The sequence below is a fragment of the Chaetodon auriga genome, chromosome 22, assembly GCF_051107435.1.
Source record: "Chaetodon auriga isolate fChaAug3 chromosome 22, fChaAug3.hap1, whole genome shotgun sequence".
In the NCBI taxonomy this organism is placed as follows: domain Eukaryota; kingdom Metazoa; phylum Chordata; class Actinopteri; order Chaetodontiformes; family Chaetodontidae; genus Chaetodon; species Chaetodon auriga.
The window spans coordinates 15,379,485-15,394,312 of record NC_135095.1 but is presented as its reverse complement, the minus strand read 5'-3'; the positions used below and the strand labels follow the sequence as shown (position 1 = coordinate 15,394,312).

The following is a 14,828-nucleotide window of genomic DNA, read 5'->3' as shown; positions in this document are numbered from 1 at the left end:
CAACACATATAGCTACTGTATAACATTAGACAACCATTCAGTGAGGCCACAGAGACACAGAAAAAACATGGCATGATCAGATGTCATTCACATGACAGCATGTTTTTGCAGAGCTGGCCCATATAAAATGCTGAAAAACAAATCCAGTGCCCAGCTGGTGCTTGTCAATATTCCATTGATTCCTGCGGTCGGACTCACTTTTCCATGGATCAACAAGATATTTTATGTAACTCAGTGTGGTTTGACTGGGCTGCTGTTCCCACCTTCCTCCCTCTGTGGGCTCCCGCAGTCACATTTTGTTGTTGTGAATATCTGCCTCTCTGTTGCCTTTTGGATCAGTGTCTCTCACCGTCTCCCTTCTCTTTCTGTTTACATGTATTTGCGCCTCTCTCCTCTGTCTCGCCTCTTTCCCCTCGTCCCCACGGGTCTCCCAGGCACTTTGGCTCTTAACTGCTCTCTCTCTTTCTTTCTCTCACACTCTCATCGTCCATCTCACATCTTCTCTCCGGTGTCTCAGTGAGTGCCAGGCAGGGCGTCCCTGGAGTGACCTTGCGGGTAATGAGCTCCTGATCACGAGTCAGGAAACCCAGCATTCAACACCCACCCCATCACCCTCCCCTCACCCCATGCAACACACAAAAAAAAGAAAAAAAAAAAAAAAAAACTACACAGCTATCGTATGCTCAGCCCACAAAGAGAAATAGTATTGGAGAGGCAGGGCAGCGGGGCAGAGGTGCAGATGAAAAGAGTCTAGAGAAACTTCTTCAAGCTCTGATATACAACTACCAGACCTCCAAAATAACGTAAGTGGATTTTTTTTAAACCCTGGGTGCGCACATGATACATGGCCTTTGTGGGACAGGTGTGATGTGATGGTGAGGTGGTGACTTGAGCAGCCAGGCAGGCAGAAAAGTTTGGAGCTGAGCTGAGCAGCGCAGACAGACTCGGCGGTGGACGATAGGAAGTCCACTTTTGATGCTTTTTTGCTTTCTTCGTGGTGGTGTGTGAATGTCGGGGGTGGGATTTATGCCATTCCAGAGCTGTCAGTATCAACCCCCGTTGTGCTCACGTTGTTTTTTTAAATCTCACGATGGGAAAACTTTGGGCAAAGTTGCAAACGAATCTCAGCCGAAGTTTCTCTGGTGATCAAAACAATGTTTTGCATTTGTGCATTTTTCCTGATACTTTTTGTAGACATGGTCCTAATCGCTTCTTTGTTGCTCTTCCCATTTTAAGCAGATTTTTTCCCTGGGGCTGTTGATAGGAGATAATAAACATATGAAAACATAAAAGACTATTAAGCTTAAAATGCTGAGAATTATAAGCGCAGATGGGAAAGTGGCTTTTAGACACGTTGGGTAAACAATTGGAAAGTCCCAATAATCCAGCAGCCATGGGCTACGGACTGTGGTGTTAAATCATTAACAGGGCCGTTTCCTCAGTGATTAGACTTCAAACATCCATATGTTTTGTTTATTATCGCTACCAGCCAAATATACGCAAGCCCGATTAAGTATGTCTGTGCATGCGTGCTGGTTGAAGTGGGCCACTTTTGCCCAGGATGTCGTAATTTGGGTCAGGCCTGACTGGAATGACAAACCCGGAGCAGCTGAATTGTATCAGCGCTATGTGGTCCGGCAGACCTTCTGCTTGCGTTGCCATGGCTTTCTCCAGCACTGGTATAGCAACCCGAGTCAGACCAAACAGTGCTCCTCTCTGTCTTATGGGCATTCCTGCAGCAGACAAAAGCCTTCTCCGGCTCATTCTTGCTCGAAATGAGGTGTCCGCTTCATTTCTTTAGAATCAACACATGGTGTGGTCCTAATGAAAGAGCCGGGGGAGATTAAACATGAGGTGGAGATGAGCTTGAGAAACCAGCTTTGGTCCGTAGGAAGTCAGAACACAATGTGGATTAAGCTGGAGGACGGCCAGCAGGGCCAAACTCATAAAACTGCTTCATTTCTAAAAAGATCCTGGCATTTTCCTTCCAAGATGGCCACTTGGAGGCCCTTTAAGAGACATTTTACACATTCTGCCCTTTTCTCTTGTTAAACGCTTGCCCCACAGACTTCACCACGTGATCTGGCCTATATGTCAAGACTAAGCAGCACAAAGCCAGTTCATTTCCGTCTGTGTCTTCACAAATGCTTTGACGAGACTGTTCTCCATGGAGGAGCTGGAGCAATAAGGCATAGAATTGCGCTGTTAGGGCCCTGAGAAGCCCGCTCCAGGGGGGAGGGAAGGGCTGTGAATGGAGCCAATTCTCGTCTATAGGGCACAAGTAAGTGAGAGAGAGGGAGAAAGAGGGGTAGGGGGATGAGGACATACACAAAGATCCTCACATTGAGTGGCTGGTTTATTCTTGTGGGGTACGCACTGACCCCTCACATGTGGGATGAACAGAATGAGCCTTGATGGGGTCCGGAGGGCCTCCAAAGAAAGGGAGGACAGGATAAAGAGAGGAATAGAAGAAAAAAAGGAGGGGAGGGGTGCCAGAAGAGAGGCCTGTCAAGGAACTATCCTTCATTGCATCCAGCCGTAGACGTCATAGCGCAGAAGATGCAGTAAGATGGATTCTGGTGTATCGCGACTTGCTGTTGTTTTTTTTGTTTGGCCACTGTTTCTGGTTGTCTGAAAGGGCTGAAAGAAGTGTGACAGAAACAGTCACACAGGTTTTAACTCACAGGTGACAGATTTTGAGCAGCAGAAGCTCCAATATCCTGACATTTAGTTCACAACATGGATCAAGCTCCAAAAACACTGGATCCTACAGGTCCCATAATGCAACACAATGCCAGTGATCAATGGTTCTTTCCCTCTCGCGTTAGTTTTTACAAAGATATTGCAACCCAAGGTCACGGCAGAGTATAGCATTCAATAGTCGATAAAAAATAATGTCCAATACTGTGAAAATAGCTGTGTTAAAGTGGAATTACCCTTTAACTACAGTTCCTCAGGCTACGCAGAGGAGCTCACAATTAAAGCACCTGAGCTTGCCACTGAAATCTCACCTAATCTTTTATTCAGCTGTGGAGACGAGCAGGGACTGCGAGGGGACCGGCACCCGAGGCTGTTGGGTTAATTGTCATGTGGAAACGCAGACGTTCTCATGGAGACGTCAAGTGAGCAGCTATCTCATTACAGGCAAGGACGAGACAATCAAAGCTGTCTGCAGAACCTCTAAGCCGGTGATGAGAGAATGTTCCTCTTGTGTGGTGTTGGTCCCCATTGTCTGAGGGAGTCCATTGATGGGGCTACTAATGCTTCTCTGTGGATGAATTTATGCACACAAGTCAGGATTTGTATTAACGCGTAAGTGGCGAGGCACACCGCGAAACCCTCAGTCGCTTTTTGATCAGAATCCACCATCTCGCTTTGCGGCTTTAAGAAGGCGCTCGTTTCTTTCCTTCCTTAAATGCACGAGGATTTTCTACTTTTCCTGTGGAAAAACAAATACCTAATCGTGGCCTGCGTCTCCCCACCCTGCTGTCGGCTTGATCTGGCGTTTGATCCTCGGAGAGCTAATGATAACCCGAGGCTTTCCACTGTAATCAATCCGCTCATTAGTGTCCTGCTCAGTCACACGGCCGCCCACACAAGCTCACAGACATATGCACAAACGCACACAAACTGTCCCCAGACCTGCCGGTAGGTGACTGAAAGAAGGAAGGGCAAAGGCTGCAGGGCTGGAGACAGGAAACATACCGCAGTGGAAGGCTGGACAACATTTAATTGCATGTGTTTGATTTGATTTCACTGGTGATTTGTGGCACATTAAGATTTAAAAGAACAAATCAGTGGTTTTGCAAGTTTTATCCCCTTTGCTGCAAGTCTTCATCATCATTAATCATTTGGCAAGACCATGTTGGAGGCATCCATTATGAGAATACTGCAAAGGCAACTCTGTGATTAATCTAATTTAATGAAATGCTTCATGTAACGTGAGTCTGCCAATTGATTTTCTTACTGTACAGGAATTAATATAAATCAGCGGCTGGCTGTTTTAGTTGTAAAATTACATCAAACGTTATCCAGCTGCACTGCACTGATTCAAAAATAGTCAGCAAAGACGTTAAACCGGGATTCATTGATTTTTGGCCTCTTGTGTTTGAGTGTTTTGTGCATGCAAACGTAGTCAATGTCACATTATCAGCCTATAAAGCTAGCAAACAGTTTATCCACACATGAAGAAGACAAGGAGAACATTAGCATTCGTTTGGCGCCGTGTTTGTGTCCAACTGATGCATGCAAGTCCAATATTCATTCTCCTTTAGCTCTCTTAAAGACAACATCTCAACCACTCCTGAGGGAAATATCCGGCTATTTAGCTGCACTGCGTTCTCCAGATAGTCACTAACTTCCTGATTGTGCAGTTTGGTGCACAGCCGCTTCGGTACAGGGTTTTTTTTTTCCGTTGAGCTGAACAGAGATGTTACTGTTGCTGCTGAAAATGAGGTTGATGGCAGCGGTGAAGTAGTAGCAGTAGTTCAGTATCTTTAACAAATGTCACACGGGGAATACAGGTCCTGAGGGCGCTCCCTCAGCCCTCGTTTGTGTGTGTGCAGGCTTCAGAGTGTGAAGCACAGGGGAGTGGGTAGTGTTTGTATTCCTCTAATGATCTGAGGCATGATCTTGTCTCTCTCACGCACCATGTCATCAGAGGAAAAAGGAGAAAGCTGGAGACAAAGAGGAGAGTTGGGCCAGCGGGGCTGCTTCAGTTGTATTTAAAATGAAAAAGAAAAAAAATGGCCTATTGGAGACATTTTTGGATATTAGTGTTATATGAATGCAGTGGTAATTGCTCATGGAAATGTTTTTAATTGATCATCCTTCCATTAGTCCTTTTCTCTCTGATAACAGGTGCAGCAGAAATAAAAGTAAGCCACATTATCGACTGGGAAAACTTTCTCCCCAATGCAGAACCTTGCTAAATGGCCCAGAGGTAAAACCTGAGGGGACTATTAAATAACGTGCAGCCAATATGCTGCCAAAGCTTCGCCTAAATGCTGTAATCTATTGTCTCAATCAATGCAATCTCGTTTTATTTAGAGCCGCTCTTTGGCTGCTCCGTAGCCGGGAGTGGATTCGACCCGGCCGGCAGAGTTATTAGCAATATAATAATCAGTTCTACAGAGAGAGCTCGATTCTCGCAAGATGTAAAGAGTGCGTAGGTTGTAAATGGAGGACGAAGGCGCTCAGTCGCGTGGCGGCAAGCTGCTCTTACTCACAGGGATGCTGGGATTTGTTGTGATGTGGCCACTGGTGTCGAATGGAAAGTTAAATTGATCGTGAGCCGTACTGTGGAACACCGTCTCCCACTTAGTGTCTCCATTCCAATCCCACTGCTAATTGGATTGCTAATGGTAATGTTGTGCTGCGGTGACAAACTTCTCTTATCGGAAGGGTTTGCACAGTTTGTCATGAAATTCAATTCTATTTTAAATGCAGTGATCACATGAAAGGGACATCCAATTTCTTTAACCTGGCTCCCTCCAACTAATTCAGTGAAACGATATGTTTAGGACAGAAGGACAGAAAATCTCTTCCTTTTCGCTCTTGCAGCTCTTTTTATTAGGCCAAACAGTGGTTACCAGGCTGCTTAAAGGCCAAATCTTCAACACTTAATACCAAAATAATTTTAAACAGTTTATACAGCCTCCTAATGCCAAAGGGGGTGTCTAATCCTTGTTTGAATCTCAGCAGGTTTTAATCTGGCCCAGTTGAGAGTTTCTGCAACTCTGGGATGTCTTCCTGTTCCTCCCCCAAGGCACCACGTTCTGGAGAAGGTATGATTTGGAAAGCTAAACACCTCAGATGGATGTGCAGAGGATTAGACAGACCCACTCGATGGCTGCAAAAACCAAGGATGGTGTTATGTCCACCCACCAATAAGTGATTAGAACCCCAGATCACTAAGGGTGGGGGTGTGCTCAACAAAGCCCCGAGGGAGAAAACGTGTCAGGCATTATTTATTTGTCCTAAATACCTTGAAACGCACGTGCATGTCACAGCTGTCCCTGCAGTTGTAACTGAATCATGCATTTTGAATCTGTAACACGCGAGCTAAAACTTTCATTCACATGGCGGGGAGGGGAGAGAAGGAGGAGCGAGAGAGGAGAGTCGAGTAGGAGGGAATCGGGAGAGAGGCGAGAGAGAATCATTAGTCATATCCATTAGTATTCCATCCACAGCTTGTGCTGTGAGACAGCCGGTCTGTCCAAACAAACAACCAGCAGAGGGGGGATGCCTCATTATTACTTCCCCTCTTTTTTCTCACCCGGAGTTCACATTCCATCTGACCACAAACACCAGGCCAGGGCTGCGGCCTTGCCCTCTGTCTCGGCTGGAGTTTAGAGTTGTTAGCGGGGCTAGTAAAGCAACAGTTCACATGCTGTTCGGTACATGACGAGGACAGTACAGTACAAGGCAGCGTCCCGGGAGAGGGAAGGCAAAAACACAACGTGAACTCGCTCTGTTTAGCCCTCTGAGTGGCTCTCGGTTGACGCCCTCTTCAGCCTGATGCATTGTGGGCGTCAGGGGCGTCTCTCTACCCTTGAGACATCCGCTCCTCACGCACCCGCCACCGTCCCTTCCCAACAGTTTTATCGCAGAACGATCCCAGCGTTCCCAGAGGGAGGCTCTGACACGATCTGACAGGAGCCACGTTTTCATTAAAACTCCCCAAAAATGTAAATGGCTGCACATTCGCTTTGACTACATTAACGTGAAAATATTCATGAGGACATGACGAGATTATGTGATTAATGGAGCGTGAGTAAGTGTGATACATGAAGGCATTTCACCGCTGCGTCCCACCTCAGAAGATGTTTGTGTTTTTTCATGAACAAATTTGTCTCTTGGGACAAATGTACCCTCTAATCAGCCTTTATGGTTTACAGAGAGGGAGGTGACATGGGACAAGGGCCCCCTCTGGACTCGAACCAGGGATGTTGCAGTTACGTGCCTCCTCCCAACACTGTGCTCTTTTTGTTACCTCCTCTTTTTGACAGACTGGAGGCAGATAACAGTGAGCGGCAGCATGGTGTTAATGCAGTAGAAGAAGCAAGTGCCACACGTCGAAGTGCATTTGTAAAATGTCTTTCATCTTCCAGCTATTCCACCTCAATTTCTGCCATTTCCTCTGTGGAAAAGGGCACAGAAACAGGTGGAAACGCCGCTTGAGATGCCCTTGGACACCAGCTGGCCACCTCTGTGCTCTCAGAAGAACATACAGTGTTTTAAAGCACTAAAGCTGGACCCTGGGGCTGCACCCGGAACAAGCACGTTCAGATATCCTTTGTTTCCAGTCAGATTTTGAACCCCGAGTGACCTTTAAACATAATCATCAAGGGACATGGAGAAAATCAGGGGGCTGCCTTAATTTGAATAGCCAGTCCCCTCTGCACCGCCATCCTTGATGCCTCTATCTCCCGCTCTCGGCTTGGGGAGGCTGAAGAGTGAACAAGAAGAACAAATCAGTGCTGTGACGAGGACTCGATCCCTCACCAGCTTCCTCATCCCTCACCAGCGCTGCCAACTGGGGTCGGGCACTGCTGCCAGGAACTGAACCCCTGCAGTCCTGTACAGGTTCCCCAGTCAGACTTCTGCCGTAACTGACTTTAATAATATGATATTTAATAACCTTGCCACCTTTAATGTGGGACAAATTTCCACTTTAAAGTATCAGAAATTACTTTGTGCCTTCACGGTGGGCCATCTTGAAGGCCTATTAATTCAAAATCTAATATCTTAGATCAGATTTTTTATCCCTGCATTGGCTTTTTGTCAACTTTATTGCATAATCCTTAATTTCTGGTGCGCATTAAGTTGTTATGGGCATTTCTCCACCAATTTATTCAGGTTTTTCCTGTAATTCATCAACCGTCTTCATGATATATTATTTGTCAATAACCTTACTAATTAGTTACGTGCAAGCAATGCTGCATTTCGACCTTTTAGTTTACGAACTCGTGCTTCTCCTGCGGCTCTTTTGACTGCGTACACGCTGCAGAGAGAACCGACTCGGTGTCGGTCTGGGGCACCTGCATGCTCTTTTCACACAGGGTGAGGCAGCCTTGACTGCGCTGGCTTGTGTGACACACATTAAAGTCAAAGAGTCGGTGTTGGTGCACTCTGCAGTGTTCGTACGAGGACTCGATGTCTCCTCTGACTGTCCTAATGCTCAGTGGCAAGCTGGAAGGTCGTGTTTAATGCCGTGGGCTCTGACTGTGGGCATGAGCTATTTCCACCTCCCCACCTTACGCCCCCCCCTCCGTCTACCCTTTAACCCTGCACCCGCCCCACAGCTGAGCACAGCCCGTGTCATCGAGGGGCTCCTGGCATTCGCGCCGCAGCTCTGAGTTGTGTTTTCATTTTGGACGGGAATGATTGGATGTGTCCATGCCGCGAGATGGGCTCCCTTATTTATTTGTAAATCGTGCCACATATAGCATCGCCACATTTTATGGTTTGGTAAATAAAGCCAGAGCAAATAGTGTTTTGTGCAGATGAATGTAGACAATGACAGCAGTGGGCACACAGGAAATCTGGTGGGCTGCCCTGCTGATGGATGGAAATAGCTCACTGCAGAGGCAGGCCGGTGGTGAATGGGACGGATCTGTGAGGTGGACATCAGCAAGCACTGCATGTGTGTGTGTGTGTGTGTGCGTGAGGAATGAGACTAGATGAGGTTGGACAATGGGCCATATTTTGAAACGTCACGCAGCGGCTACCTTTCCAGTCAAAATAGATGTTTCGGCACTCTTTAGTGAATGTGGCTTATTGGAATATTGGATTGTTCAGTGTCCTGTGTTGTAACACCACTGCAGCAGGCGGCACCGCAATTGAACTGGCCTCACTGTTGCCTTCAGAGGGTGTTTTGTTATTCTGCACCTGTTATAGCTGCTTAACAAATAAGCGAGAGGAGGTTCAAACTGATGCGCAGAAACCTCCTGAGCTGAATTTCGGCGACGTTCGTGGGCCCCAGCCGTCCGTGGAACTGCAGAGGAACGAGCTGCAGCCCGTTTTATCGTGGAATAAATTAGGCGGTGCTGATCCTGTGTATTGAATTCCCATCAGCCTGTGCAGCTGACGTCAGAGGACCTCAGGCGGTGGATCTCTGTGGTGATGCACGTGCCGTCCTCGGTGACTGCTCTCCACTTAAAACTCCAACTCTCTGTCAAACACGCAGACAAAACAACGCACTCACACACACACACTGTTTGGTTACCTCCAGGGACCTGCAGGCCAATTACATGCCAATTACTGCCATTTTTTTTTTGTTTTCTCTTCTCCAGTCAAGAACATCTCATATAAAAAAGTTATTTATATGCTTATTAAGTCTGGTGTGAAGGCAAGATTTGTGAGGACTCTTTGGGAAAACAGGTGTTCAATTAACATTCAGCCAGGTGGTATCAGAGATGTTTTATAGCTGATTGCTTAAATTGTTTGCTCCTTTTTTTGTGATACCCATTGTTCTAATGAATGTTAGTCTCAGATCAGCATTTGGCTCCAGAGAGCAAGGCCACACTCTATGAGGAATTGGACTCCACAGGTTATAGACTGGACTTCGTCTCTGTCCAGGAAACTTAGCAGTGGAAGACAGTGCTAGATGAAAGCAATGCACCATGTTAGCCTCCCAATTCCATCTCCTCGTGCCAAATGGCCCCAAAGACAATGCAATAAAAGTGAAGGATTTGCTTCGGCCAAAAGTCGTGTCCTTGACAGATCTGGGATGTCCAATCTTCCTCTGTCCACCATTCTCAGTAAATAACTTTCCCCTGCTTCCTCGATGGCTGGAAATAAGACTGTCACTGGCTCCTGGAATATAGTGCGACGCAAGCTATGTTTGATTCATTGAGGGTTGCACAGACCCTGGCAGAGTAGGAGCTGAGTGACACTATCATTGCAAACTGGAGTAAACAAGTTAAAAATAGCAGTCTTTCTTTGTCGTTGGAGGGTTTCAACCAGAAACGTTCTTCACATTTTTCACTGAGAAACAAGAGGAACAGGTTATTATACCCTAAGCACAGAGACTGTACACAATATGAGGATATATCCTGATAATGAGTTGTAGCCCTTCCATCTCATTTCTGCTGAATTCCTCTCTACCTCCTCTGCTTCTTCACGGCTCCTCTTTTGATGGATGGTTTTACCTGATCCGCGTCTTCCGTGTAACAAAGAAGAAAAGAAAAACATAAACGATACAAAATACATATGTAAATGATGACATGCGAGAATTCAAGAGCAGGAAGTTGAGTTTAAGGCCGTAGCAAAACAAGCTGGCTAACGTGTTAGCAAACAGTGACCTGTTTACACATCTGGCTCTTTAGCTGCTAACACTATGTTCACCAGCTAATTGCTAACTTTGTCTGTGAGCTCCTTGGTGCTGGGCACGTGGTGTACAGTGGATTGATCAAATTTTTCGCCTGAATGTAGCTGGAAATCACACTGATTAATGCAAGAATGTAATAGGTGGAGCTGAGGTGGCCCCAGTGAAGCCTGGCTGCTAGCCTAGCCTAGCGGCTAGCTGTCACTCAGAGCAGCCAAGTCCATAATCATGCATAACTTTAAGCTTAAATATGATTTAAACGAGTGAGTTATATAAAAATTCACCCTCATACAGTTGTCATGAACAGGCAAATTAGCTGTAAACATGTTTATTTCTGCCCTGACGTTGGGCATTTTATTACAGGGGTCTACAGGGATTAACTTTTGGAGCCAGCCTCTAGTGGTCGTTCGAGGAACTGCAGTTTTTCACACTGCTCCTCATTTTTCAGCCCCGGCTTGGTTTGTCGCTTTCATCTTGCATGTTGTCATATCACCTGTTGTTAAAATGACAGATATTGCTTATTGCAGCTTTAACTAAGTTAAAACACACAAATCAGTTAAATGTCTTTAATAGCTAAATGTTCATGGTTTACCATGAGAATGTATTTAGTGGTTTATGTTTGCGACAAAGAGCGAGTGAAGCGAAGGCTTTGTGTCTTAAATGCAAGTATCTCCCTGTTTTGACACCATATTTTCTGAGAGACAGAAGTGGAGCTTTGACATGTTTGAGAGGTTCTTGCAGTCGGCGGGTATTTCATGCCCGTTTCACTGAATGAATTTTGATGGGCTGCTATGGTCCAGGCGTCTTTAACAGTCCCGACAAGCCTTTGTTCTTTCCCTGTTTTCATGTCTGATCCCCAACAGCCCACAGGGGAAGCTCTGTCGGCCGTGCGCTCCGAAAGCCTTTCTGTTTGATCAACTTCTAACATATTTGAACAATTTAGGCAGGGATGAGAGCAGGTAATTCAAAGCCTGCCAAAAGAGTGTTTTGGGGAGATGAGAAGACACGCGGGTTCACAAGGAGTAACGGAGAAACTCTCATTTCAGCGCTGCTGCATGCTCCAAAACTACACATCAACATGAACACGAACCCCTAATGTGGCTGACATCTTCCATCTACAAAAACCGTTTGAAATTATCTCCCCCAAAACCACCTCCAGCCTCTCTCTGCCTCCCTTTCTTCAGGCTGTAACTTATTTCACCCAGTAGAGGCCAGTGTGTAGCTGATGAGGTCATCCTCTCGATATGACAGCTACAAGGGGAAAAAGAAAAGGCTTTTGAACACCTTCACTGGAGGTCAGAGCGAAGAAGGTGTGAGGGGCATGGATATCATTTCGTCCAGTACAAACAGGAGAATGCGCTGCGAGCGGATCAATGGGACATCGAGTAGCAGGACACAAAGAGGCACACAGTGTTTGACAGTGAAGAAAGGTAAACGCTAAAGCCATCCCCGCCATTATTTGAGGTAGAAAAACAGAGCGAGCGGCAGAGAAAAGCTCTGCTCAATATTGCCATGAAAGGACATTGATGGTGGGTGTCATTAAATACAGTTACTGCAACAGAGTGCAGATGAGAGGTCAGGGCCATTGTGGATAGATCATGAGAGCCCTCTGCTGACAGTTAAATCAAAAGAAACCAATCTCACCATCAAAACAAAGTCTCCTGCTTCCAATTCCTGCCCCACATTAAGAAGAAAAATAGACTTTACTGAATAGGTGTGATTATTTTCCGTGGTTGAGTCATCAGAAATAAGCTGCTTTTTTTTCCCCTTCATGTGGAGAATTGAAGTGGGAAATTCTAATCATCATTTAGCACTAAAATCTTATTTCAGACACCCACCTACTGCTGTAAAAGAAATGAAGAAATGATTTAGTGATCAAAGGGGAGGTGTGGAGGAGATAAAGACAACAGTGTGAATATGCTCAAACTGAGTGACCGCTGATTTATTGGTCAGGTTTGACCCTTCGCTGGTGGAGCTGTGCAACTTTACAGCCTGTTTTTTCACAGGCGTGAAGCTGCAGAAAGGAACAAATGACGGTCTTTACTCGCAGAATAAGTCACACAGTCTAACACATGGCTTTCAGATTCATTTTCGCTCAAACTGTGACAGATCTTGCAGTGAGAATGGAGTCAAAACACTCATTCCTGGTGCCCATTCACCTGCTTCTGGAGTGAAATGTGTCCAAACAAGCCAAAGTAGAAGACTTCAAATGAGTAACTTTAAAGCTGAACTTTCCTTTGACAGATTTCCTTCAGTTAATTACAGACCAATAAGATTCAGGCGTTTAAATGAACGAAAGAGCTGTGAACTTATTCATTATTTCATCTCATGAGAATACGTGTTCACACATTCAGCAGCCACAGAGCGACCTTTAAGACCAGCATCCACGCTCTTTTAGCTCCGTTTTGGTCTCCGCCAGCTCGTGAAGGAAACATCTGGCTCTTTAGCTGCTAAAGGCTCCACTGTGTTGCAGGCTAGCTGCTGTTTTTTCTTGTCAAAACAAGCCAGAAGAGAACACTTGAAATGAGTAACTTCAAAAGTGAACTTTTCTCAAATTTTTTTCAGTTAATTACAGACCAATGAGATTCAGAGCTTTAAATTAACGATTTAAGTTACTTATTCATTGTTTTTCCTCCTCGCTTTCGTGTCCCGAGCCACTTCATTCATAGAAAAAGGTGTAAGAGCTGGAAAATTATTCATTATTTCATCTCAAGAGGAAGTAAAATCCATTCGGCATGTTCCATATTCAGCCACAAATTGTGCGAATAATATTGGGAAGGACAAAAAAAAACAACTTCACCTCAACTCTGTCCGGCTATCTTTGAGCTTCAGACGGGCTGCTGGGGGCATTTGAGGAGAAAAACTGCAGAGAGAAACAAATCCCCAACCAAAGCAGCAGAGAAACACCGTTATTGAGCGGCGCACCTAAAGCTCCCGTCTCTCTGCGGGTCGTCCACCTGGGAGCAGCGTGCGAGCGAATATTAATCAGCCAAACATTTCAAACTGGAGATGGGAATCGAACAGAAGGTTTGGATGTGTGTGCGCGAGCTGACAGGGAATCTGCATATGCCGACTGGTGTCCTTGGGAGAAAATAGTTGAAAACGACCACTGATGATTGCCTCCCACCTACCGAATCGCACAGGTTGGTGATTCAAAGGCCGAAACTCGCTCGGTGGCAGTCATCCCTGAAATTGGACGGATATCGAGGTAATGCTGCGACTCAAAGGGCTGTGGGGACCGACGATTATTATTATTTTAAAATCAATAGGCTTTTTTTAGCCGGGGTGGGGGGGTTGGGGGGGGGTGGACTGGTCGAGGGGTGCGTGACACGCGCCTCGTGGATGCTGAACTGTATTTCTCTCCGGTGCTGCTGTGTGATCTGAGGTGAGCCTCAGCCTGGAGGGAAATGTACAACTGTTTGCCTTTGTGCGGCTCTCGTAATCTGCAGTCGAGCTTTGTTCCACCGCCACGCAGGCTACAGGGGAGCCAACAGGGCCGCGGTGCTTCAGGAAACAAAGAACCCATGCTGGATCTTTGTTATTCCACATTAGAGACCATATACAAGTGCACCTTTAAGATCTATTTCAAGAAGACATGCAGAAGGACATGAAAGCGCCTGTGATTCACAGTCTGTGGGCTCAGGAGAGCACTGCTTTAAATGTGAAGGTAAATATGAACAGCATGTACTGTATGCATTCCCCAGTACCTACGCTACGTATGTGACACTAATACTGTAAACACAATATTACATCTCCACGAAATGGTGGGAACAGCTGTCAAAACTGTCCAGCACAATTTGTTTTGCCAAAGTGAGTAAACACGATCTGCCCACACTTTCTCGGTTATTGTCTTGTGTCGATGTCAGACAGTCAGAACTTCTCGTCTCGAGCACGTCTCGGTGACAGCGCGGCTTAGCATGCCTTGCAAGTTAATGTTGGCACCACTGTCACCACGGCTTCCCTTCAAGATGCAGGATGAGATCTGCAGGCAGAGAGTGAGGGGAGGCGGGAGAGGAGCATTAATGAATCCTTTGACAGCCTCACTCACATCTTCTCTCTCAACTTGCATGCAGCGCTGCGCAATGTGCTAGCAGTACTCTCCGGATGATAAAACAGAGCAAAACTAATGAAATTAAACGCGGAAAAGTTGATTACAATGTCTGTGAATTTGACACAAACGACAGCACGTCGTAGGTAACGAAACGAGCCCCTGCCTCGCATTCTTCGACGTTTCTGTGCACAAACATGATGCATAAACCTGTTTAATCGCTTTGTCTGGCACAGTCTCGCTGGCACTGTGCTGTAATGCGTTTTGGATAAAAATATCCACCAAATGACGCAGGTTATGTTGTGCTCTGACTGCAGAGAGCAGCGCGTGTCCTCCGTCCACGGCTCCTTGACACTTGTGCATTTCCAGCCGCTGACCTTGAAGCTCCATTGTGCTTTAATAAGTGAAGAGTGGTGGCTGGTTTTAATTGACAGAGATCTGTAGCGCACG

General features: G+C 46.1%; 1 protein-coding gene across 1 annotated transcript in view; it reads left to right on the top strand.

The window, feature by feature from the left end:
- Positions 1–494: 494 nt before the first annotated feature.
- Positions 495–14,828, top strand: part of ptn (pleiotrophin) — a 40,304-nt gene continuing 25,970 nt past the window's right edge. Inside the window, exon 1 of the mRNA XM_076721670.1 lies at positions 495–803. The gene's annotated coding sequence lies outside the window, so the exon portion shown is untranslated. The remainder of the gene's footprint in view (positions 804–14,828) is intronic.